Source organism: Haemaphysalis longicornis, unplaced genomic scaffold (genome assembly GCF_048455015.1).
Source record: "Haemaphysalis longicornis isolate Haplotype H1 unplaced genomic scaffold, Haemaphysalis longicornis Haplotype H1 scaffold_4, whole genome shotgun sequence".
NCBI lineage: Eukaryota > Metazoa > Arthropoda > Arachnida > Ixodida > Ixodidae > Haemaphysalis > Haemaphysalis longicornis.
Genome location: NW_027526361.1, coordinates 70,131,382 through 70,158,455, shown reverse-complemented (window position 1 = coordinate 70,158,455; position 27,074 = coordinate 70,131,382). Strand labels below are relative to the sequence as shown.

General features: G+C 47.3%; 2 long non-coding RNA genes across 4 annotated transcripts in view; one reads left to right on the top strand and one right to left on the bottom strand.

Moving 5' to 3' along the window:
* The window catches only part of LOC144178893 (uncharacterized), a 145,640-nt gene that overhangs the window by 2,144 nt on the left and 116,422 nt on the right, over nucleotides 1-27,074 (top strand). For both annotated transcript variants that reach the window (XR_013324088.1, XR_013324087.1), the window contains exon 2: nucleotides 3,872-4,029. This is a non-coding gene — a long non-coding RNA (uncharacterized LOC144178893). The remainder of the gene's footprint in view (nucleotides 1-3,871; nucleotides 4,030-27,074) is intronic.
* LOC144178895 (uncharacterized) overlaps nucleotides 1-27,074 on the bottom strand; it is a 191,553-nt gene that overhangs the window by 55,768 nt on the left and 108,711 nt on the right. The gene's annotated exons all lie outside the window — the stretch shown is intronic.

The window sequence follows — 27,074 nt, the reverse complement described above, 5'->3', positions numbered from 1 at the left end:
TAAGCATCTTGTTATTTAGAAGAGTCTCAAGAACGTGCGCTGTGTCTGCTTATTTTTAAGTTCCTAAGGATAAAAATTTGGGGCTCCTCATTTCTTCCCCTTGCATGGCTGTTGCTGCATGGTAACGCATCGCTTGGCGCTTCTCCGGTGAAATATTGGGTGCAGAACGGTCTATACGCAAAAAAAAAAAGAACCGAAAAAATACCGACGTGCATTTCGATTCTAAGCAAACGAATAAAAAAGTTAGCAGGAAACAAAGTAAACAAAGCGATACATAATTAAACAACACACCCTATCCAGTGCACCGCTACATACAGTGAGACTATTTACACAGCGTTAAGCCTTCATTTGCAGGAGAAAATGCTTGCTTGCTGTCATTGTAAGGCCAGCAGGACAGAAAAAAAGGCGCGAGGTGGAAAGTGGGGTGTCAAAAGTCTCCATTCATCGGCGGCAATAAGTTGTCCCGGCCGGAGTCCAACAACCTTGTTTCCCAGCGGTTGACGGGGCACTCGCTCTTTCACCTCACGACCGCCGCTCCGACGAGTGCGTGCTCTCCGATGCACACGAAGTTCCAAATGAGCGCCGACCCCGTGGCGTGCTCCAGGGCGACCCCAGAGCACCGCTCGCAGCGGAGCATTAGCGCCGGACGGGAAACGGCGGCAGCAGATGGACGCTCGTCGCCCGTCCCAGAGAGCGGCCAGCGTGCACCACCTTCTGTCTCGTCTTCTCGGACCTTGCGGTGAAGGGGCCAGACCCCCCTTCCGTCGTGCCCGCTGCCTTCCCCTCGCCTGCCCCGAAGTTCGTCCTCCGCATCAGAATGCACTGCACGTCCACTGGTCGCCGTGTGTCTGGGAGAGGGTGCGCAGAATTCCTTCTATGGCTGCAGGTGACCCTGGTCGTCGCCCTCTAGCTAACAGGCATCGGGGCCCCATCATTAAAAAGAGTTGGTTGATCGAATGCGAACTTTGTGTTAGCTGCGAAAGCAAAGGCGTGATTTTGGAGGACGAGGAAGTTGACGCTCCTGGAACTGCAGCGCATAGGGGCAAACGCTTGGTGCTCGCAGCTGTCTCGATGGTGGCGTGTCTTTGGTCGGTCGGCAGACCCCTGCTGCTGTGGCTGCGCTTCCTTTCTTTTTTTCACTCACGTTCTCTTTGCGTACCTTCGCCCTGCGAAGCTGCCCTCCTCACCTTTCTTTTCGGCAAACTTGGGCGACAACGACGACAAGCATCAGTGGCGACGTGTAATGCGCGGAGAAATGACGGATTGATTCCGACGAGAACAGGGAAGGATCGCAACCTTCTTCGTTCATGTTTATATATGGCAAGACCTTGTTGTTGTTTTCTTTCAGGCTAAATCGCAACCTTCTTCCTTCATGTTTTCTTTTAGGCTAGAGTCGCAAGACTCAAATTTTGGGAAGCTTTTTTAGGTCTTTGAACCCAATAATGGACACCGGACATACATATTGCCCTTCTGCTTGTTTATAAGTAGATAGCGGTTACAGCGATTGTTTTTTTGCTTTTGTTTTCAGGGGGTGGAGTATATATTTTTAACGGGCATTTTGATTTGAAAACAAATGCTCAGTGTACCGGTTTACGATTCTGTTTACAAAAACAGACTTTTTATCGATTCACTCAAGTGGGCTAAATATAAAATTAGCAATATTTTTTGAGCAGCGGTTTTAGTCGAAAGAGGCGGAAGTGTTTTCGAAAAGAGGTGCAGTGGAAAGAAAAGGATTCTGTCGTAAGCCGCACTTATTCCAGAAATTCACGTGAACAAGAACGCAAATATAGATGCGCAGGCGGCGCCAGCTGTTGCTGCGGAGAGTAGAGGCGCACAACCAGTTTTTCCTAAATGCAGTGCTGCAGCTCGATCATGTCCTGTCGCAGCCAGATTAATTGGCGCGCTCCCTCAAACCACATGTAAAGAAACTGCTCAACAGCCGCTTAGAAATCGGCTTAGAACTCACCGTTATGCAGCTATTAGGCGCTCCTAAAAATTTCTGCAGCAAGATTGAAATTACCTCCAAGCATCGAATAGTTTATTATTAATTAGCAATCATCAAGTTGATTCGCTCCTTGAGCAAGCACAGCCCATTTCCTACCTTTGAAGCTCTTTGTCTATGGGAAACAACCGTTTTTGTTTTGTTTGGTCAACAAGACAGCAACATCGTAATTTAATTCGAGTAAATAATAGCCCAAGATGCTAAATCGTAGCTTGCGATGCGGTTTTCTACACGCAAAGTCGAAACATTTATTTAAATCGTGGGAAGGCTCTGACGTTACACAAATTCCACAGATATCCGCAAGCTGACAGACAAGTATTTAAATAGAGCGTACCGTACACCCATAACGTGTCTACAAGGCTAAGTCATTTTCATGGATGAATGTGATGGCAATTTGCGTTGTTATGTACGGTGGGAAAGGAGGGAGGCTGATTAGATTTACATTTAAATTTACCACGAAAGAAGTTCCCTCAACAGCCACTGTTTTCTTTTTTTAATTTGGCGGAAGCTTCTGCACTTTGTATTGTAACATCGGGCGATTAAAAACCACAATGCTAGGGCTTGTATGAATGATCTGTTCCATTAACAAGAAATTTAAAAAAAATGAACTTAATGGAGAGGTCCAAGCCAACTTTGGTTTTCATTGCAGCATAACCAACAAAAATTAACATACATCGTAATGGGATTCGGCGCAAGGGTTGCATACGAGGCTTCCCCGTTCCCGTCGGCTTTGTTTTTCCTTGTGTCCTCTTCGTCAGTGAAAGACTATTTGTGCTCAGGCAGGAAGAGACGGCTGCCTTCACCTAATTGGCGGTTAGAGATAATTGTACGGAGGCAACCGCGAATCAATGCTCGACGACCTTGCCACAGCGTGTTTCTGGCACAAGTTCTACACCGCGATGCGTATTATACCCGCTTGGACATGCTCACTTTCTGCCGAGCGACGAATGGGAAACTTTCTTGGCGGCGTTATTAATTTTGCATCTCTCACAACATCCCTGCGGAGGTGGACATGAAGACCTTCGCCGTCTAAATACCTTGGAAGGTTCCGCCGGTATATAACAGCTTTTTTTTTTTCAGCACTTCTAAGTTTGTTTCATACTTTTGTGACAGGTCATACTTCTGTAGATGATTGCCCTAAAAAGAAAAAAAAGTCCAGTTTCCTTGTTTTAAGGTACCGTTTCGTTGTTTTTTCTGGCAAGTTCAATGTCCGCATAGAGTGGCATGCGCACTTATTGAGAGAATTCTTCCTCAGCCCCCTGCTTCCTCTTCAGTGTTACATAGTGCACTCCCTCATTGGGTCTATCAATTTATTATGACAACATTACACTTGATAAGAACATACGCCAGCGCGGATCAAATGTCGTTGCGCCAAAAAGTTGAATGGCATCCAGCGCAGCGTTACGCGCGTATTGCGTCTGCCTCTTCTGCGCTTGATCTTTGCTAAAGTTGTTTAGTCAGTACAGCAAGTGACATTACCAGCGCTTGGCATTGTGTTCGACCGATTACTCATGCGCGTACGGCCCAGGTCATTCGCAAGTTCGAGCGCCCTGTCGAGCTCGCCGAGCCTGTCGACTGCGCCACTGTTCGTGGCATCCTTTATCAAAGTATTTTCCCCGCGTAAAAAAAGCAGAAAATAGTCAAAGGAGGCGACAGCGCTCATGCTGCCAGCGACAAGCATTCCCCCCACGGACCACTTATTCACGACCAAGGCGCTTCAAACACTTTTTCAGCCGTTTTTATGCGTTCATTGCGGCATAAAGCGCCGCCGCCGAATGCAGTCGTGGCGGCACTGGCGCCTGAAAGGGACTCCCGGCTCTCCTCTCCTCACAGCGCAACGTTTTCTCTTTCTCTTCCCGCCGCCCAAAGTTGCAGGGTCCTCCTCACCAACGGGCCGTTCCTCCTCCGCCTCGCCGACGACGCGGGGTACGCTGGTCGAGCCCGGATTCTGCGTGCAACGGGGAGGCGATGGTGGCGCCGCACCAAGCGCGGCCCGCTTCGACGCGCAAGATGGCTGCGCTCCGAAGGTAAGGCAGCGACGGGCACGTCGCTTTTCTATCACTCGCCGCGTCCCGCTTTTGCCCCGCGATGATCACCGATTGCGTCGAGAAAAGAGCGAACGCTTGTCCCCGGCTGTATCAAGCGCGAGTCCCGGAGGGTTGCGACATCTGAGACGGACCGCCGTCAGGGCCCGGAAGTCCAACACCACGGATGGATTTGCGGGTAGGCGCGCTACGAGAGAGCCGACGACTCGCGCGGGGCTCCCGCCCGGATTCCTGTCAGCCCCGTTCGCCTGCTCGAGATCGCCTCGAGGCCCGTTCGGACGCCTTGGGTTGCTCACGACCGTGCATCTCCGCCGCCCCAGCTCCCGAGATCGTTCGCACTAAGCCTACGCGCTTGCCGGCGTCTGCTACAAACTGTTTCTTTTAGCCGCGGATGTCTCTCACTCGCTCCCCTCTCCCACGGTTATAAGCCCGCTTCCGCGGATATAAACACTGGCCGAGCCTGATATTGCGGCCCTGGGAACGCTCAATGAATCGAACTCTATCGTCGTACGGCCACATATTTCGCTCCGGGTGATTCTACGCCCGCAGTCGACGTTACCCGCAGCGCGGAGCTGACACTAACCGCTCAATTGTCAGCGCAGAAGTGATGATGGCCTCGATCGCCATTTTTTATTGCCGAGATAGTACGTCGTTGTCGTCGTCGCTCGGCGACAGTTTGCAGCAAGCAATCGCCATTTTGATGTCAGTAAGAGCTCATCGCGTGACATTTTTATTCGTGTTGTGCTAGTTGGTTATTTTGCTGAGTGTGGGCATGGCTGGCATGACAGTTATTGACGTTGCTGCCTCCCTTCCACCATTTTTTTTTTCTCTTTACAATTGCGCGCATCGCTGCGGTGCACGTCATTTAAGCGAAACTTGACGACCTCTGGGGATAAATATAAAAACGAAAAAGTGCTGTCGGTTAAAACGGAAAGGGAAACTCGTGGCGTTTACAGCCATCGCATGTCAACTGCGCCCAGAAACTGAGCGCGCGGTGCAGAAAGTCTTGCTGCAAATAATTACTCGGTTCCCGTCAGGTACAATTAAGTTGCCCATTTATTTACCCTAATTGAATACGACCTGCCGCACTAGGTTTTCGTATCTGTTTGGGATGTTTCTTGCGTATATTCAGCCCGGTAATACTGAAAGTGTTGTTTCCGCATATGGAACCCCACATCGACAGTACTCAATCTCTTCTCATTATCGTCTGTTCTAACCCTTGTTTACGTGGTCACACAGATATTTGCTGATAACATGTTTTTACTTGTGGGACATGCAAAAGTTAACTGCCCTTGACGACAAAATATCCGCTCCCGCTGGCGCGTTCTCTTCTTGTTGTTTACTTTGTTTTATTCATTTGTGTCTGCTTTTAAACAGTGCTCATCTAAGTGTGAAACATTACCTTAAAGTGTGCAATTATGCTTAACTGCTTATATTTCGTTTTAAGTAACTTAGATGGACTTTGTCTCTGAGAGCTCGCAGGAGGAATTATCTTTGAGGCGCTGTATAAACAGGATTATCTTTGGTACACTCCGTACAAAGTTTGGTGTTTGACTTGTTGAACGCAACTTTCAGATAAAACTTTGAAGTTTGTGCAGAAAGATTACTGTCTTTTTCCCCAGGAACCATCCCAACAGCGATATAGTAAGCTTGAAAAGCAGCACTGCCTTGGGGCAAAAATATATATTAGCGTGAGAAATTCGGTCTTTTTTTTCTATTCTGTAGAAGTCTGTTCGAATACTGGACTATTTGTTTTGTTTATGGGCTAACAATAGATGCCAACGAAGACCGAACCGTTTTTGTTTTCTTCGCTATTAACATCTCGACTTCGTAGGCGCGTCATTGCAGAACGCAAAATTTATTCCAGGAATTTTCACAACTATCCAGAGTTCAGCACTCTTGATGCATGTGTGCTCCCGAAAATGTTTCCATCCCAGTTTGTTTACAATTGCAGAGCAAGCTAGATGCCTCGAAAATGCTTACAGGCTCTTAACCTGGGTTAACCCGTGCTGTATGTATTCTACAAGTTTCTTGCTGCGTAAATGGACTTTTCTGCTCCCAGCTGAGCCTACGACAATTATTTAAATTCGTTTATTCCACTATCTGGAGCGACAATTTGAAGGCTTCTATCAATGTTTGGCTATTTTGGAGGAGTGATACTTCCGCTTAACGTGCCTGTTATAGCATAAAATATGTGCGATATCTCCATTACGCCTGCATCTTATATCTCCACCCGTTTTTACGTTTGCTGTCAGCTGAGCTTCATGTTGAATATACCCGCCTTTTTCAGCCTTTAGAGTTTTGTGTAATCCTACGTGAAGCTCATTTGGCTCTCATGAGACGCCGATAATGAGCATTTAATTTTTACAGCCCAGGTCCTTAGTATGTAGCCGCGTTTCTTTGGAAGGCGACAGCGTGTCATTGTGGGACGAAACTCGTGGATGGGCGCTTGGTGTGGTAAGAAAAAAAAGAGCATAAAACTAACACATACATTTCGTTTGCAGTGCTTTGGCGTGATGCGTTAGAAGTAGCAAAAGCATTTGTACTTCCTTCAAAATTGAGTGATTGTGAACATATTTAAATAGTAGTTTACTTCTTCTTTTATGCGTAATAGCATTGCTTTTTACAGAAATATTATTTGTAATTCAGGCGACTTAAATGACCAGAGGGGAAGCAAAGGGGACTAAGTTAAAGAAACAAGCGCAAGCAACAAAGTGTATCGCTTGTATCGCTTTCAGTTCGAACGCTTACCCTCAAATTTTCGGTCTTAACAAAAAAAAAAAAAAAAAAAGAAAGGCACAGTAAAGGCAATAAGTGGCGCGTGATTTTCGGGAGACAGCGCTACTGAAAGTTAATGGCGCGAGAGGTCGGGCAACAATAAATGGGACTGGAATAAATTGAAATTTTTTAGCTTCGGTGTTCTTTTTTTTCTTGGACGGGGGACAGCGCAGGGAAATAAAACATTAAGCTGAAAAAAAAGTACGTTCTGCCGTAACGGTTCATTACCCTTGTAGCGAAAGCATTTAAGCTGCAACTCCCGACAGTTACGCTTTTTTAAGGCATTGTAAAAGTGATTCTGCGTTGTGTTGTTTTCGTACCCTGTTGACATCTGGCTCGCGCTCAATTTCAGCGTAAAAAGTGCAGTGGTTTAACGTAGCATCGAAACTGTCAAATGAAGACCAGCAAGATACACAATGCTTAGTGTACGGCTTATAGCTGTAGGTTAAAGGGACCCTGCAACACTTTCGATAAACGCTTTCACTCTTTCCTTCGTCTCTGGAATCACTGCGAAAGCTACAGTTATCGACAGCACGGAGCGGCACTGCGTGATTTGCTCGTCGCAACTAGATACACCTTCCGTTTCTGCTTTGTTTTTGTGGCTTTTAAAGTTGCTATGGAAAAGCGTACATTGCTGCAACTAAAGGAAACTGGCCAACAGCCGCTAAATGTCCTCAGTGACGTAATTCGGGCCGTCGAAGAACATCAAAACCGGGAAAAGGAGAAAAATCGCTTGAAGTTATCTGATGGGGATAGAGCAGTAGTTTTTGGCCGAGGTACTTTGCGACCCCCTAATCTAAGTACTGGGTGTGTTGGGTGTATACGTTCTTCTGCAAGCATTTAGGATTTCAACAAAGTTGAAAAAAGTGTTGCAGGGTCCCTTTAATACAGAGCCAAAAAATGTGGGTAAATGTTCAGTGACTTGCCTTTTTGGCGGATGCAATTCGAATATTTATTTCACCCGCGTGCATTTGATAATTTTCGTCATCGTTACAGCCAGGGGGCATTGCAACCAGCCTCGAGTCGAGTCAGGCTCTTCGAAATGCTTCCGTTCACCTATCGTATACGTCAAAAATGGGGAGGCCAGGACAGAGGCAGCATAGTTTATGCTTATCTACAGGCTGTGGTATGGGAAGTTAGTTGTTGAGGAATGCGCGCATTTTCGAGATTATGTTTGCTCGTGTGTTGTCTTTTATTTATGTAAATTATGCTACAAGGCATGTCGTATCAAAGCTGCCGTTTTGAATAGAGAAGGGTTAAGAATGACCCAGTGAATAGTAAGCAACGAGCTTAGAAAGGTTACCAATGACCGATTATAAGCAACCAGCTTTCTGAGTGTAGGGTTGGGTTGTTTTTATATCACGATAATCTGCTTGATTGTACTTAGATTACGCCATGAATGAGGGAAGTATGTTGCCGTTCTTCTGAATGATGTGATCTCTTTATGTGTATTTTTGACGGTGAAGCCGAAACATTTCGACGGGCCGTGCGAGACGAATCCGCAGGCTTGTTGGCTTGTTCAGGGTGTTCTTAACACATTAGCGCTGTTTTTGACGTATAGTCTACCTTCGAATCTGCATGCAGCAAAGCCGAAGATGTGATGAGTGTAGAGGCGGTTGAACCTGCGCATTGGAGGAATCTGTAATGCACTTCTGAGGCCCCAAGGCCAATCGTGGAGGGAGGAGGGAGCTAAGGTGGGAGGGGGGCAGGGGATATTTACCCAAAACGCTCTCCATAAACCATCACTTCTCGGTGTCTTTTATGGCTCTGATTCCAAGGAGTTCCAAGTGGCATACCGTTGATTGCTAACTTAATCGATGCGGATTACAAAAGCAGAATTTGACAAAGAAACAATTGCTTGTCGTTCTCAACGTTTGGGTCGTGCTTCAATCTCTGTTAGCAGCACCAGCCATTGTTGCCACACCTGTTTGGGGAAACAAAAGGTACAGGGCGGGAAGCAATGCCATAACACTCCGCTCACGCCATCTGAATAAGAAAGGATACAGTGCCACATGTCGAGGTTTAAAATATATGCGCGTTATTTCAGAAATCGTTGAGGGAGGACCAAACCGAAGATCCTCGTTCTGATTTGATGTATACCGAAGTAATTTGTTGCGTCCAGTGTTGTAGACAAACATGCATCGAGTCACTCCTGCGAGATCAAATCGGGCTTTACGTTTAGTAGCAGACAACTATTGTGCCCAAAAGCTTTTAAGTTAAATGGTTTAGTATAGCGTACCAGTAATTAAATCGCTATATGTAATCATTTGTTTTCTCCAACAGTTCCAGCGTGTTAATGCCAACTTCACGACAAAACGCTTCCAATGGGCAACAACAACAACAACAACAACAACAAAAACTTTGGAAGCCATTGACGACACGCGACGACAGAACTTGTATTACTTGAAAGGGATAACCGGGTGATAATTACGACGGCCCAAAACATTGCGGTCAGTTTTATTTAACGGGAGGTTTCTCAGCCCATGGACATTGTCATACTGTATAAAGGTCCACCGGCCGGGTGATGACGCTACATTTAAACAAAACAGAGACAGGAGCACTGACACCCTTTTACAGATCTCTTTTTCACGTCGCAGTGGCTTCGGACGGCCAGTCTTCGATCGGGTCGTTTCTCGCGTCGTTAAGCCCACCATTGCGGCTCTCCGTTTCGTAAGGGGACGCTCATGCACCCACATTGACCGGTATACAACGACAACGCTTGCAGGTCGACGACCGTTGGCTCTTTGAATTGTTACGCTTAACAGCCCCGCAGCTGCTTCGCGCCTAGAAGGGTGAAGACGCACGAGTAATGCCGAGATAAGAATGGCTCTCTAACTTGTTTTTCTTACTGTATGTTTAGATTCAAGTGTGTGTCGTTTGCGCTGCTGTCGCGCCGGCCTTCGGCTGCGTCACGAGCGGTTCAGTGGAGCAGCTAGTCACGTGACCGGGAGAACCTTATCTCTCGCAGCCGTGTTTCGTTAATTGTTGCTGCCTGCGGTCTTAATTGGCAGCCGGCTCCGTGAGGGGAATTTAATCACCTCCGCATAGCCGGCTCGCGTACGCGGCGATGCGCGGAAGATGACCTGCGGTGAGGCCCTAGAATACGGTGGGCAAGCTTATCACTTTATATGCTCCTAATTTCCTGTTCGCGTTAAAATTATGCGAAGGATTCTCCGGGACTTGCCCTCTACTATACCGCACACTCAAGCTGTGATACGGGAGGTCTGTTATATTATTTTCTGTATTTAGAGGCAGCGATGGATGACCTGATGGCAGGGTCTGAAAACAATCAAAAGATTTGGCTTTTGGTTTGGTTGTATGGTTTAACGCGCCGGCGCAACGCATGTGGAAAAACGAAACCGAAACTCAAAACGAAGAGCTTGGTTCGGCTAGATAGCAACACGCCACCGAAAGAATCCAAGTCAAGAGAAGACCCTGGAGAAGAGGAGAAGACGAGAGGGGAGAGAGAAAGGGAAGATGGCGCGAACGGAAGCCTAACAAGAGGCACGGTTATTGTAGCTCCTTACAACCGTTAAATAAATAAGTGTTTGTGTCTAAACGACGTCTCCTACCTTCAACGATTCCCACAAAAAGAAAAGTTGGTGCCGAAACCCGGGATGGTGGGAGACCAGGACACTGCATCTCGTCACCTAACGTAAGAACAAAGAACCGCCTGGGAAGAACGCTACCAGCCCAGCTCCGCGGATTCAACGGTGACGCCCACAGGAGCCATGGAACGACTGAAGCAAAAACGCGCAGCCGTGCGTTCACAGGTGACGAAACTTCTTGCCGAAACTGACGCATATATCGAGAGCCAGGAGAAAAACGAAAAACATTTGAAAGTTTTATTAGCGCGGATTTCCGCCATTCAGGCTCAGCTCAACGAGGCAGACGCCGCCATTGAACCACGCATACCCGACGAAGAGGCCGAGCAAAATTTCGCCCGAACATTGGAGTACGGCGACAAGATCGTAACTTACATCGCTATGCTCAAGCAAGAGATAAACGATGCTCGCGAGAACCGTCCACCCAGAACAGAAACCACGCCATCCCAACAGAACGAGAAAGCAGGGGCACCGCCCTGTAAAGTGAAACTACCGAAGCTCGATCTGCTCAAGTTCGACGGAAAGAGCGTTAGCTGGCAGGAGTTCTGGGAGCAGTTTGACCAAGTTATCAACGCCAACAGCGAACTCACGGTGTTGGATAAGTTTGGCTACCTCAAGGCAGCAGTGACAGGAGACGCGGCGAGTGTCATCAAGGGCCTTCCTCCGACAGCACGATGTTACGAGGACGCCTTGGAGCTGCTCAAATCTCGTTTCGGCGACGAAGAGGGGCTTATACAGGCGCACATGCGGAAGCTCTTGAGCGTCCCGCCGGTGAGGAGCGCGGACGACGTGAGGGGCCTCCGTCGGTTATACGATACCCTCCTGTCTCACATCCGAGGCTTGGAAGCGCTTGGCCAAAACCAAAACACATTCGAGGCGCTTCTCTTCCCCGTGGTACAACGTTCCCTGCCGAAGGAAATACTACTCGACTTCAACAGAACAACTGCAAAAGAACAAGCGGCGGAAAGTTCGGTGCAGCAGACTCTACTGCACGAAGCAACCCTGGTTACAGAGGATGCACACGAAAAATCATCAGAGAAAAGTGCAACAAAAGGAGCGACGGTGTCGTCCCTTTCCCGACTGATTGCCTTTCTGCGCATCGAAGTAAAAAGCCGCGAAGGTTTAGAAGTGCAGCCAAACGTGGATGCAAAACCGCACCTTCCCGGAGCTAAAAACGACCACAAGAATGTTTACAAACCGCACAAAGGAGGCAATCCGAAGTCATCGGTGGCGACACTGCACCAAACAACGAAGACTGATGCCTGTTTCTTCTGCACAGAAAAGAGCCACGAGACTGCGGCTTGTTGCGCTGAAATCAAGCTGGAAGAAAAGAAGAAAAGGCTCATGGCAGGAAGACGATGCTTCCGCTGCACAAGACCCAACCACCGCTCAAATGTGTGCAGGAGTAACGTCAAATGTGCAAAGTGCTCGAAACGACATGCCACAACGATGTGCGACCCAGAATTCACCGCACCAAAGGCACCATTGAGCACCAGCAGCGTGACCACCGCTCCAGTGAATTTGGAGTCCACAACGAACGAAGCCGCCAGACCGGTCGTCTTACTACAGACTGCAACTGTACATTGTGCAGGAGCGGACAATGCCACCTCACTTCGAGCTCTCTTCGATGGTGGAAGCCAACGCTCGTTCATCACAAAGAGAGCATCCAAAAAACTCGGGTGCAAAGTTGTGGGATACGAAGCACTAAAGGTCGGTGTGTTCGGCGGAAGTCAGTCCGAAAGAGACTTTAAGAGAGTGCTAGTTTCTGTCACGGCACAGAACAAGAAAGTTCACCACCTTGAAGTTTTGGAAACCGAAGTGATCTGCGACCAGAAGGTTCCAATTCCAGAAGCCCACCTGCGAGATCTCATGGGATCAGAGGCTGTGGCTGACCGTACAGGTGACCAAGATCAAGGGGATATTGACCTCCTTATTGGCTCAGAACATTACTGGGATCTTGTGACCGGAAGATCGAAGGCTTTGGATGGAAAACTCCGAGCAGTTGAAACAGCTTTCGGATGGTGCATACAGGGCCCAGTTGGAACGAGAGTCAGGGAAGCACAGTGCATGCAAACAATTGCACTGAAGGTGTCACTTGACGACTCTGATGCCTCGAACTATTTAGAACGCTTTTGGACGTTGGAGTCGATAGGAGTAACGGACGATGTGGCCGGTTGTCCAGAACAAAAACTACTTGATTCGTTTGACGAAAACATCAAGCAAGTTGGGAGTAGATATGAAGTTGCCCTTCCCTGGAAGGAAAACATCGAACTCAAAGACAACAGGGAAGTCGCGGAAAAACGCTTGGTGCAGCTAACGAACCGCCTCAAGAAAGACCCTGACCTGCTGCAAACTTACGATGACGTCATCCGACAGTACTGTACGGAGGGCGTGGCCGAGGCTGTGGTTGAAGAGGATGTGAGCAACGGACCGATATACTACATGCCACACCAACCGGTGATACGGGAGGCAAGTGACACAACGAGAGTCCGAGTGGTATTCGACGCGTCATCACATGGAAACTACGCAAAGTCGCTCAACCAAAACCTTGAAAGTGGCCCAAACCTCACAACTGACCTCGTTGGACTACTGCTTAACTTTCGAAGGCACAGAATTGCGTTAGTGGCAGACATCGAAAAGGCATTTCTACAAATCGGAATACGAGAAGAAGACCGAGACGCCTTGAGATTCCTTTGGTTCGAGACCGCAGCAGAAACGACTGAATTGAAGCCGAAAGTGCAGGCGTGGCGAATGACGAGGGTCCCGTTCGGAACAACAGCAAGTCCCTTCCTACTTACAGCAACGCTAAAGAACCACCTCAGAAGCATGGAGGGAGAGTATCCCGTCACTGCAAGAATTCTAGCGGACTGCTTGTACGTGGACGACCTCCTAACTGGAGCAGAAAATGGGGAAGAAGCCTTGAAGATTTACACGGAAGCTAATGCTATCTTCAATGCTGCCTCCATGAAACTGCACAAATGGGCAACGAACAGCAAGGAAGTGAGTGAACACATCAGCGACGGTCAAGAATCCAGGCATCTAGGTTACCTCTCGGGTGTTCTCAAGGTGCTGGGATTAACATGGAACCCCATCAGCGACGAGCTCACATTCACGCCGACAACGAGCGCACCGCCCGATCCTGGAACAAGCACGAAAAGAACTGTGCTAAAAACTACAGCTCGACTGTATGATCCACTTGGATGGCTGACACCATTCACCGTTAGAGCCAAAGCCCTATTCCAGGAACTCTGGCAACGAAACGTGGAGTGGGACGCAGTGTTACCGCAGGACTTAGACACTAAGTGGGTGCAGTGGTGTTGTGAACTGAACGAACTGCAAAGAGTGCATGTGCAACGTTGCTACCGTGCTGCCACGACTGGACTTCCGCAGAAAACGTTGCTACATGTGTTCGCCGATGCTAGCCCTGTGGCCTACGGGGCAGTGGCGTACATCTGTGTTACAGATGCGGAAGGCAATACTACGTCTAGTATCCTCATGGGCAAGTCGAAGATCGCACCTATCAAGCAGCTGACACTGCCGAGGCTGGAGCTGATGGCTTGTTTGTTGGCAGCTAGATTGGGCCGATACATAACGAACAACTTGAAGGAACGACCGCAGGAGACATACTTCTGGACAGACTCGACTGTGGCTCTGCACTGGGTGACAGGCGAACCGTCCCAATGGAAGCAGTTCGTGCAGAATCGAGTCACCGAGATACAACGCATCACGAACCCTGCGTTTTGGAAACACTGCCCTGGATCTGGAAATCCGGCAGACTGCATGACCCGAGGGTTCAGCGGTCAGCAGCTTGTGGAAAGTTCCCTCTGGTGGAAAGGACCTGAGTGGATGGGGTTGCCCGAGAACTTCTGGCCAAATCACTCGCCACCCAGCAACACCTCGGCGGCAACAGATGAAAAAAGGGTTCCGGCAGTTCTCCAGGCTACAAGCTCCACGTCACAGACAGTGCTGGACATAACAAGATACAGTGAAGCAGCGAGACTTCTCCGTGTAACAGCTTGGATTATGAGATACGTTCATAAGTTGCGCCATACCAGCAATGAATCTGGCTCGTTAACGACACGCGAACTGGACGAAGCCGAGAAACACTGGATAAGGCTAGCACAGCGTGAAGATCTGCAGCGAGAGATCGAATGCACACAAACGGGGGAACGTTTTCCCGCAGACTCACCACTCCGAGATATTCCCGTGTTCATGGACAATGACGGTGTGCTCCGAATCACGGGAAGACTCCAGCAAAGTGAGAAGCCGTACAACGAACAGCATCCCATCGCGTTAACAAGCGGCCACCGATTAGCGGAGCTGATCGCTCGCCGATGTCACCTTCAAGTGTTGCACGGAGGAGTGCGGGACACACTCGTACAGCTGAGAGAGAAATTCTACGTGGTGCGTGCACGCCAGCTGGTGAAAAGAATAATTAAGGGGTGCATGACCTGTCAGAGGTTCAATGCTCGTCCAGCCACCGAGGTAATCGCACCGCTTCCGCGAGACCGAGTCACCGAGGCACAACCGTTTGAAGTCACGGGTGTCGACTTTGCGGGACCGCTTCTGGTCAAAGGAGAGAGCGCAATGCACAAGTCGTATGTTACATTGTTCACTTGTGCCGTAACCAGAGCTGTTCATCTTGAGCTCGTAAGAGACATGTCCACTGAATCGTTCTTGATGGCACTCAGGAGATTCATATCCAGGAGAGGAATCCCTCGAGTCATATACAGCGACAACGCCATGTCTTTTAAAAGAGCAAACAAAGAACTTTCGCAGCTCTGGAAGTCATTGCGCCATCCTGCAACACTTGACTTCATCTCAAACGCACGCATTGAATGGAAGTTCATAGTTGAGCGTGCTCCATGGTGGGGTGGGTTCTACGAACGCCTCGTTGGATCCACCAAGCTTGCACTGAAGAAAGTAATTGGCTCAAGATATTTGTCATTCGATGAGCTTGCAACCGTGCTTTCGGAAGTAGAGGCAGTACTGAACTCCAGACCATTAACTAACCTCTATGACGAGGCTGGGGAACCGAAACCACTATGTCCTTCCCTGTTCTTGACGGGCAAACGACTGACAACGCTACCAAGTGTGGGGATTAAGGATGACAATATTGACGACAGCCTGCACAAGCTTTGGACCCGTGGACAGCTGGCCATCAAAGCCTTCTGGCGTATATGGACCAAGGAATACTTGGCAGAGTTGCGAAATCTCCACAACGGAAAACGACGCCAAGGCAAAATCCTTGCGGTTGGGGACTTGGTTCTCCTTCGAGACTCGCAACTACCCCGGCAGCAATGGAGCCTTGCAAGAATCCAAAAGGTGTTCCCAGGACGAGATGGAAAGATCCGATCGTGCATCCTGAGAATGCCCGGAGGGTCAACGCTCAAGCGACCGATACAGCTAGTGTACCCATTGGAAATTACGTAGCAGTAAAAGAAAATGACTTCCGTCATTTTGGGGGGGAATGTGTGGAAAAACGAAACCGAAACTCAAAACGAAGAGCTTGGTTCGGCTAGATAGCAACACGCCACCGAAAGAATCCAAGTCAAGAGAAGACCCTGGAGAAGAGGAGAAGACGAGAGGGGAGAGAGAAAGGGAAGATGGCGCGAACGGAAGCCTAACAAGAGGCACGGTTATTGTAGCTCCTTACAACCGTTAAATAAATAAGTGTTTGTGTCTAAACGACGTCTCCTACCTTCAACGATTCCCACAACGCAGGCGATGAGGCGCGCCGTGGTCGAGGGCTCCGGATTAATTTTGACCACCTGGGGATCTTTAACGTGTGCCGAAATCTCGTACACACGAGCGTTTTTTCTTTTCGTCTCTATCAGAAAAGCGGCCGCCGCGACCGGGAAGCGAGCCCGCGTCCGGTGTTCTCAGTAGCACAACGCCTTAGCCACTGAGCCACCGCGGCGGGTAACAATCAAAAGAGGCAATCAAAGTAGAAGCAATGAGAACATTCGACATGCTGTTTATACCGCTGAATCTAAGGGATCAAATCTGATGAGTAACCATGCTAGACACAATTCAATTAAAAAACGCAATTTGTGCTGTTGCAACGAGGGATGCAAAACGCCGTGTTTGTATTGCGTAATGCCACAGTAACACAGTAATTAGCCCACTTTACTAGTTCGAGCGCAACGATCGGACACTTCGGTGTGTTGTAGTGAACCACACCGAAAAAGTGTTCGAGAGCACGACCGTTATAAATGTCCCATTCAATGTGTATCACTGTCCGTTTTTACACTTTGATAAATGTGCTTACGTTAAGCTTGTGGTAGTGACGCATGTTACAGTTCATTACACCACGTAATTCCTTTTAAAGGGACCGTTCAACAATTTTTTTCTTTTTCTTCAAATCTTAAATGCTTGCAGAACGTATATATATAGTCAACCAACACATCCAGTACTTCGATTAGGGGGTCGCTGAGTACGTCAGCCAAAACTTACGACTCTGTGCCCACCAGATAACTTAGAAACTTGCTCAAAATATTTTTCTCTCTTTCCCGGTCTCGGCGTTCTTCGACGCTCTAATTACGTCATTAGAGCGGTGTGAAGGTTGTTGGCCGGCTTCCCTTCCGTTGCAGCAGTGAACGCATTCGATAAGCACTTTAAAAAGAAAGCCGTAACAGCAAAGCAGAAAACAAAGGCGTATCTGCTGCGACGAGCAAATCACGCAGTGCCTCTCCCTGCTGGTGATAACTACAGCTTTCTCAGTGCTTCCATACGCGAAGGAAAGAATGAAAGCGTTTATTGGAAGCGTTGCAGAGTCTGTCTCTTGAATTGGTACAAAGTGAAATAACTGAAATTTGAAAACATAAACGAGAATCGAGCTTTCGTTCCCATGGAAGAGCCAATTTACCTTCAAACAAGCCACGGCACACCAATCGCACTTCTACACATGCACGCAGCTCATAGCCGACGGGAGCACGCAGCCGACGGGAAAGGGGGGCGTGGCTTTACAAGCTAACCTGCTGTTATTGGCTCTTCCGTTACGACTGAACCACTGAATGGCAACTTCGTAACCACTCACGACAAGTGCGGTCGTATCAAAATATAACATTATTGCATTGATAGGCTGAACCTGGAAAGTTACCCGTTAAATTGCTCATTTGCAGCATGCATAATTTACGGCATAAAGGTTTAGGCGTGGTCTTGCCGTAACGTGCATACTCCTGAAAGATTGTGGAGATTGTCCAATCAGTACATCAAGAGACAGTTTAGGGGGGAGATTAATTAAAAAGTAACGTTTTATTCCACAAACTTTTAAGTACGATTTGCAGGTGCCGAACGGGACTCAAGTCCCCTGGTGGTAAACGTAACAGATTGAGAGTCGTACGTGGTTACACCCCTAAAAATGAATTTCGACTGAGCAATAAGTAAAAGCTGATATTAGCGTGCGATTGAATGACGTCAAAATTGAACAGCTTGTGATAGCACAGAACTTCACATAATCCGTCTGGCGTCGTGGTGGTGCTTCATGTTGCCGCCAAAACGAGAGAGAGCCTGGTGATCTCGCGTCCCACGTGTTTGAAATAAATGAATTTCCCTAGATTTCTCCTACGTGGTTTAGTTTAAATGACAAGAATTAAACAAGTAAAATAAGGAGTTTGTAAATTTTACTTAAGCGTTTCTTTTATGTTTCGTGATGTGGCTGTAGCTGTATAATATGCGAAGGTGCTTTGCCAGTTTTTTGGGAGGAAATTTGCCAGGCATTCTAACCAAGCCCATTTATTCTTAAAACGCGATACATCGTACCCTTTGACTGACAACATCTTGATGCATTTTCAGTTCATCTCTCTAGTAGGCTCTTTGTCCCCGTTTTCAGTAAGCTGTTCCGATCACAAAGTCCCTTTTATTGAGGGGTCGTATCGACGTTTCACAGGCGAACCGCACCCCTCTTCTCACAGCACCCGACTGTGCTCATTATCATATGGAGATGTCCACCTTGGGGCTATTGTAAATGGCTCTAATAACACGCTCGTTGTTTTGTTTTCCGCCCAGAAGTTCAAGTGCAAAAAAAGAAATGTCTTTTTTTAATCTGTCTTAGGTGTTGAAAAACTTCGGGCCCCTTACTGAGACAATTTAGCTATACATGTTCACTACTGAGAAAGCTGGAAATGCTTCGTATTTTAATTGGCTTAATTTTAATAATGCCGCAGAACATGAAAAGAGAGCTTTGTAGTTGATGCAAATACCTTCAGTTGGTCCCTACGGTCTCTACACAATAATAACGAGAATGTAGGAGGGACAGATAGATATTACCAGAATTTCTTTCAAAGACTTTTGTAAAGTCGTCACAGGTTTGCGTACAAATATTATTCTATTAGGAGGGACAGATGTGTGGAGGTGGTCAATCAGAATTTTTTCCCGAGACGAAAAATGGATGATTTGACAGTCATAAAGCTGAAACCAACAAAAAACACGCGCGCTTCCATTGAAAAAGTGGGCCAGTGTTTAGCATAAAATATTGTGCCATCAAGAAACATATATTACAGCGCTCAGGGTGGATTCTGGGTAAAGGAAACATCTTTAGGTTTGTTTTTTACTTGTTTATTCTTTTTGTTTGGGCATGATTACGCAAGCTGCATGGCGAGTTTACCTTGTTAAAGGAGCTATGAAGACAGAATACAAGTTGGGTTTATAGAAAGACTGCTTAGTCCCGATAACAATGATACCAATATCATATCATCGCAATCTTCGAACAAATAACTGAGATATTAAAGAAAACGTGTGAAGCAGTCGTGACCACCTAGCCAATTTCCCGCAACTTTTCTATGACGTCACGGAACCTTGTTTGTGTGATTGGCGGCAGCCTAACTGACCTGTCGTGACGACACATGACTGGACGTCTGCAATGGGGCCTCTAGTTCCATTTGACCGCATCACTTGAATGCTAACGTGCAGTTAACGCACTGAAAATTGTGTTTTATTGTTGGCCCGTATGACGTCATTCTTGCTCGTAACACGTCACTGTGGCGCGAAATATGAAAGTTTATAAATAGTTCTTGCTTTTTCTTTTCATAAAAAAACATCTTTTTGTGGCTGTAATGGAGCTGAGTGAGATACTGAATCCTAGTTCTTTCAAATTAAACGAAGTTGTATTTTCTCTTCATGGCTCCTTTAACGCATTCGGCTCTCAGGAACACAAAATGGAACTGATTAACTAACAAACATGCAACCTGAAATGCTACTGGTCGTCACCATCACCATAACCGCCATCATCTGCCACTTGGCTGTCTGACATGTGTCAGCGTGAGGTTGCCCCAGCTTTATTTTTTTATTTCATCCCCCTGCCTATAGTACTTTGCTTTTCTGTAACAGTTGCCCCCCCCCCCCTTTTTATAGCACACATTTACAACTTGCATATAGTTGACTGCTTTTAGTCTTCATCTCTTCCAATAGACTATTGCGAGGCTGGTATCGCTGGTGTACTTTTTTTACCTTCGTTGGGCTTCTTAGCGCCAACAAGCATTATCGTTCGCGCAGGTTATCACAGTTCGGTACAGAGTCCGAAAGGATCTATATATAATCCATCGCCTTGTTTGTACAGATCGGGAGAATATTAGCGATGTTTCTTCATTTAACCATACAAACAACTGCCTCTACAACCATTATTGTTTTATTCCTGTTTGAATGATTCGGTAGTAAATGCATTGAAGGAATAGAGAGTATGACAAAACTATGGGTAAACACACTGGAACCTCCCTTCAGTGGTATGGGTTTTCTTTTTTGTATTTTTCCTTACATTTTATTTACATCTGCTATAGTTGTTTGGAAAAAGGGATCTCTGGGCTTTTATCGTGGGTTAACTCCTTTAGAAGCGTTCCCCCAGCCTTTCTTGTTTTGTCGCACGAAAGTTTTGATTGTCATCATCAGGATCCCATTATCGGTTTTTAGGCGTGGAAACAGCGCCATTGAGCTTTGGCGGAGCCAAACAGAAACAAATGTATGTAAGTACTGCGAAATTCATACTTGCGCGACGGGAATGGTTGCAAAAGAAACAAATCCGGGCACTTTAAAAGGAATCAAAAAGTCTCTGGCAGACATATCTGCCATATTGGGACAACGCAACATTTCATTTACCTGTCATAACGCAGAAAAAAAAAAAGAGGGACATGACAGGAAAATAGCCCAGTGATTCCTAATGAGTGTTGTCATTAGGAATTCTTATTTTTTGAAGTACGCTGGAAAGAGACACATCCTTTAAAGCAAAATCGGCTGCCGCAAATCCGCAACAGTTAACTCGCACGTTTGGTCACCACGTAACATGTGGTCATAACATGTTTAGCCACCGTTTTCAGAGAGCTTTTTAATCATGAACCCCCTTTCCCTCAACGGTCACGCGCTTGAATGTTTGTGTTTTTTGTTTGTTTTACACTAAGGATCTCATCCCGGCATCGTAAAGGTGATTGTGTATAACTTCCAATTCGATCAAGCCAGTAAAATCGCTATAAAATGAAACAAAAAGACAGTGAGGAAACGCTTCCCAAAATATCAACCATTGACATTTTGAAGTCACGAGGCTGAACGTAGAAAATGCTAAAAAAAAAAAAAAGCGCTGGACATTCGCTCACGTAAGCCATCAATCATTTTCTATTTCGGGAGCCACGTGAATCAAGCGGAAATAAAATTCGCTGCTCTCAGTGGAGCGACCAGAACAAACGCTCGATCGAAGAATAAGAAGCGCACACTGCGAGCTCGTCCTCGGCCGCCAGACACTTATTAATCACGAGGCAGCCCTCTCTCTAGTCGGCGCGCATCGAGAAGGGCTCCTCGTATGACGGCAATATATTGCCGGACACGGCCGCGCAGTCAGGACGCGCTGTTTTCGGCTTGGAGAGAAGAGGGTAAGCGGGAGAGGGGGGGTGCGGCACAGTAGTCTCCCTCCCGCGTGCCCGACTAATCGCCGGCTGAATCTTAAGCCTGCCCAAGAGACACGTCGTCGTAGTCGCCAGGAAGCGCACGCTGGTTGTCCAGAGATCCGCGTACGATGGCGGTCGTCGGTGCTGCGTCTTCCCCCTTTCAACGCACCAATGGCCGCCGCCCATCGATCAAAATTGAGGACGCGCTCGGCCAACCGTGCGCGCTTCGGGATGCATGCATTAGTGTACAGCGGAGCCTGTCGTGCGCTCCGGAAGCGTGTTTACGGGGAGGGAAACGCCGGCGAGGCTTCGCCGAGGATTTTCTAGTATTGTCTTAACGCTTGTCTTAATGTCTTTGTGATGATGTCTGGCCCTGCGGTGCGCAGCGTCCTCCGAGGGCGAGTTGTGACTCGGCCGAGCTGCGGCCTTCTCCTCCGATCTGCCGGCGCTATTTTATCATTACACTGGCAGGGAAGGAGCCGCATACCTTAGGATGCGCGCGGCGGGGTCAATGACAGGTATACGCATCCTGCTGGGTTCACGCGCGCCGTGCGTCCGTCGTGAAAATCGCCGCCACTCTTGCCTCCAGGCCCTCTCGTACACATACTTCCCCGCTCTCTTCTCCCGTGCAAGCAGGTAAAAGATCAGAGATGCGGGCAGCCCGCCTGCAAGATGGTGCCGCGCAGTCGTGAAGTTTGTGTCAACGGTCTTCGCACTCTCTGTGTCATTATGAGGTGTGGGCCTCAAAAAAAAAAAAAAAAATCTTCCCGCAGTTACATTATCACTTTTAAGCAACACGCTTCGATAATTACGTGCAGGGTATCCACGCCCTCTTGCTAATGTTTCGCGCTTACTCACACAAACCTGAACGCGCAAACGGAAACAAGAAAGAGTACAACACATACAAAAAGACAGTGGCCTCATGTCGTTACAGCGGTTTGTGCGCCGCTTCCAGATGTTATTCGAAATGTATACAGTGTTTCTTCTGCTCCGAAAATAATGACGTTCGCGTAGAGCTGTCTGTTTTCATGCGCGGTGCATTAACAAATGCACCGTAATTGCTTTCAACTGGAGTATCTCGGGCGTCGGGGCTAAGCTGAGTCATAATTGCGTGGAATACTGAAACGCGCTGAGGCATGAAGATACAAGAAAGCATGAGAAACACTCACGAAAAAGACGCCTGCTCTCGTACAAACAATGCATCAGACTCGCGGCCAATTACATTTTTTTAGTGAATACGAAGGCTTCACTGAGAACTGTGTAATTACCGCTGTGTAAGTCCGCGTTGCAAACTGACGTGCACGCAGAGGTGGACAAATGACCTCAAGGGCTTTGACGTCGCTTTACACGCAAGCAGTTTTCTCGGCCCCCACCCCGACCTCATCCAGGATGAGGCCGCTTAGTCCAATTTCACCTCAACATACACCTCACCTGAGTCTCTGCTCCTCCTCCAAACCTCCACCCTGTCTTAATTTCAACCATTTCCTCCTTTTCGCCTTCCCCCTCTTCTATCTCCTAGACCACCTCACACAGTGCAGAGTAGCAAACTGGGCTCTATACAACTGGTTATAAAACCTAGGTTATAAACCGGGTTATAGAGCCCAGGCTCTATACACCTGGTTATAGAGCCCACGCCTTTCCATTCATTTTAGGGGCGAAGCCCCTTAGGGGCTGGGGCTGTTGGCGTCTCCTGTTGTCGTCGTCGTAATCGTCGTTTCATGTAGTCACGGTACTAAAACACCGGGAAATTCGTTTACGCCGCGCGCTAAAACGTAACGCGTACTAAAAAGACACCGGGACACTCGTTTACGCCTCGCGCTAGAGAGATTCGTGCTTCAAAGACAAGAGACTTTTACAGCAAAGCTGCATACTTGTACCACCCAACGGTTTCATATCCGTGAGCAAAAACGCCAAGGCGCCAAGAACACACCTATACACTGCATGCTTCGCCCCTCTCCAGGTTTCGCGTTAGTGGAGATGGCCCGGGATTTTTTTCCCTTCCTCCTCCATGTAAATCAGCGGTCTACTAATGTGTAGTTGTGTCGAAGTTCTATTCTGTAAAGACATAATAAATAAACTTCAAGCATGGGTAGCAGACATGCTATGTACTTAGCATTAGCTGCCAACATTTAACAGGAATAATACGCCCTAATTTGATAAACCACACGCGCTTGGCTATTATTTTGTGTTTTGGTAATGGTAATTTGAATGTTTTTGAGGTGTTTTCCACCTCTGCAGGCTGACAAGTAAAGCTGCAAACACGTGAATTATTGCGGACGTCCAGATGATGAGCTTGCTAGCACATCACAACAAACTAGGTCTTTTATAACCAGTCTAACAGGCGCTCCTGTTTTCTGCTTCACTCGGGTGTCGAAACGCGCCCTCTTCATCGCGGATTTGGTGTTAGTCTTTGCTTAAACAGAAAGATAATACTATTAGTAGTAATAATTAAAATCTCAGAAGAATATTTCTAACAGGTTTGTTTAGCCCATCAAGAGCTTCTAGGGAGAAGCCCAAAAGTCATATAGGCAGAATAAAAATGTCCATTTAGAAACGGTTCTGAATGTAAATGGCAATGCGTGCGGACGTAGCTGTGGAATAGTAGAATACAGGAACGTGTAAAAATACCACGAAGTTTCTCAGAATATCCTGCGCAGGGTTAGTGGTGAAGTACAACACGCGTTTATATAGAATACGAATATATATGCTGGATTCACTTTGCAAAACGATGGCGGCGCACTAACATCATTAATCATTTTTTATGTAAAGTAGCTGACAGGTAATAAGCGTGCTGTGAAGTAGTCTTTTAGGTAAAAGCAATAAATCTTCTACATGTTAGCGATATGAGAAAAGACTAAGATATCACGTTGCAAAACCAGCTGATTTTCATAACAACAACAACAACAAAAGAAAGCGCTTTTAAAGGCTGACAACGCTTCCAGGTAATGCATGTCGCACCATGTTGCACGGTTTGCCTAGGTACAAAGCCACAAAGCTTCAAACTTCCGCGTAACGAGTTGAACGAATATAGAATGAAGATAAAGCATATGAACAAATTAAAAGGTGCTAGAGAGTTGCCGGTTATCGTAAAAACAGCAACGTTAGCGTAGACACCAAAACGCGGTCAATTGGACGGTGCCACAGATTCGAAGAGTCAGTGGACCAAAACAGCAATTCCACGGTAACGGAATGAGTTAACGAGCATTTTAAAAAATAAAAAAAATGGCTACAAGGATTTTATGGGGTAAGTAAGCAAGCACTTTTACAAAGTATGGCACAAACGTTAGTCAGATGAGTGTTACAAAGTAAACCGTTTCGAACTGTATAGACCAGGAGTCGGCAACCCCGGCACGACGCCAGAACCCTCCCCACCCCTTCTTTTGTCACTTCCTATCTGAAGGCTGACATGGCAGTTTTGACCTTAAACTTGACCTTAAATGGTGTTGTACAGGAACAAAGAAAGATCGCCCCCACTTGGCATTGTCCCCCATCTTCCAGTTTTGCACATTGTTGTCAATTTGCCGAATTTTTTTTTTGCTCGGGCTGTGTCCCTCCCTCCCTCGTTGTCGTCCGCCGTCCGCACTCTACTGCGCATGCGCGCCTCTTCAGCCCCGTCAGCGTTTGGGTGACGTCAGCGCAGTCCACTATAAACAGAAATAGTCAGGCGGCGCCCGGTTTCGATCCCACGACTGTCTGGCCGCAACGGGAGGTACGTGATGCTCTTCCCACTGCGCTGCAAACCGACACGGGAGCATGTGCTTCGAACGCGCCTTATGTCTTTCACACATGCAAACTACGTCAAGAAGGTACTAATACAACGAAGGCACGCGAAGATGAACTTCAGCGGAAACGACGAACTGAAAACTAATGGGAACTTCAGTCGACCCCATGGCTGCTTCGCATACTACTCAGGGTTCTCCTATGGGAAGATGGTGTAATTTATGGGATAAGGACACTTAAGATTGCTGTAAATATTGTCTAACCGCTATATTACATTTAAGTTTAGAGTGCCTTTTCAAACAATATTTTTCGTACAAAAAAAAAGAGTATAAAAGGGCTGCTTCTCTTTCAGTATACTTCCCCCATGGTGACGGCGGCTGTGAGGAAGCACTGGCGTGCCCACAGGGCTGCTCTGACACATACCGTTTGCATACAACCACTGCAGCGTTTGCCTTGCAGCGCCTGAATAAACACTGTGGAACGGTCCAAAGCAATATTCAAAACTAGGAGGATCAAAATTACACCACTGTAGTACTTGCGGTGGTCGGCAGTGGTTCATGGTATTTTCCCTGCCTTTCCCGGTTCTTAAACTAAACTATGGTTCTAGCCACACCAATAAATAGAGCAACCAAGGATAACATAAATGGCAAGTTGTAAGGCTGTCATATTATACAAAGCATAAACTTGCCTCCAAAGAGGAACAGTAATATTTTATGCCGGAAACCTAGCAACAGTATTTTCCTTGTTGTTGGCATAAAATATCCCGATTACACTCGACAGTTACCTTTGCGTTTAAAGGACTCTGAAACACTGCCGATAAGCGGTTTCACTCTTTCCTTCGCGTTTGCCAGCACTGCGAAAACTGTAGTTATCGCAAGTGCGGAGCGGCACAACGTGATTGGCTCGTCGCAGCAGATACGCCTTCCGTTTTTGCTTTGCTTTTGTGACTTCCTTTTTAAAGTAACTGTCGGATGCGTTCGTTGCTGCGACTGAACTAAAGCCAGCCAACAACCGCTACACCGCTGTAATGACGTAATTCTAGCGGTCAAAGAACGCCAAGACTGGGAAAGAGATAAAAATCTTTTGGGCACCTTTCTAGGTTGCCTGATGGCATAGAGAACTTGATTGGTTGTAGTGTTTAACGCGCCGACGCAACGCAGGCGATGAGGCGCGCCGTAGTGGAGGGCTCCAGATTAATTTTGACCACCTGGGGATCTTTAACGTGCACCGAAATCTCGTACACACGGGCCTTTTTGCTTTTCGCCTCCATCAGAAAAGCGGCCGCCGCGGCCGGGAATCGAACCCGCGTCCTCGTGCACAGCAGCACAACGCCTTAGCCACTGAGCCACCGCGGCGGGTGGCATAGATAAGTAATTTTTGGTTGAAGTACTTTGCGATTCCTTTAATCTAGTACTGGATGTGTTGGTTGACTACGTTCTGCAAGCATTTCAGATTTCCAAAAAAGTAGGAAACTGTTACAGGGTCCCTTTAATTCTTCCTGGCATAGAAGCTTACGGCATGACATCTATGAACTTTTGGCTAAGATTGAACTCCAATCGCTTTAGTGATTCCGGTTAAACATAGCTGTCTAACAAATATTGATTGTCTGCATGGATAAAGTCTGATTGGAGGCTGAAATATAAAGCGACCTGAATGCCTGACAGGCAGGCAGAGCAAAGAGGCTTAGCATAAGTAGTGATATAGGCAGGAAAAAGTGAGAGGCAGCAAAGTTATCTTGGGAAAATGAACGTCCCTGAAAACAAAGAAATTTGCACCCCCCCCCCCCCCCCCCCCAAATATGAGAGAAGGCCAATCTACCTCTCCAAATATGAGAGAAGGCCAATTTACCTCTCACTTTCAACCCGAAAGTCTGCGATCAAGTATGCAACCACCCGCTTATGGAGTGAAACAATGTCTTGCAAAGTGGCTCGAAACGAAGCAGCTCAAATAAAGCAAACGTGGAGCTAGAATCTATAGGCCTGACACTAAAAGATGACAACTTATTGGTGTGAACTGCAGGGAATAAATTCTAGCCGAGGGCATTCGAGTTCAA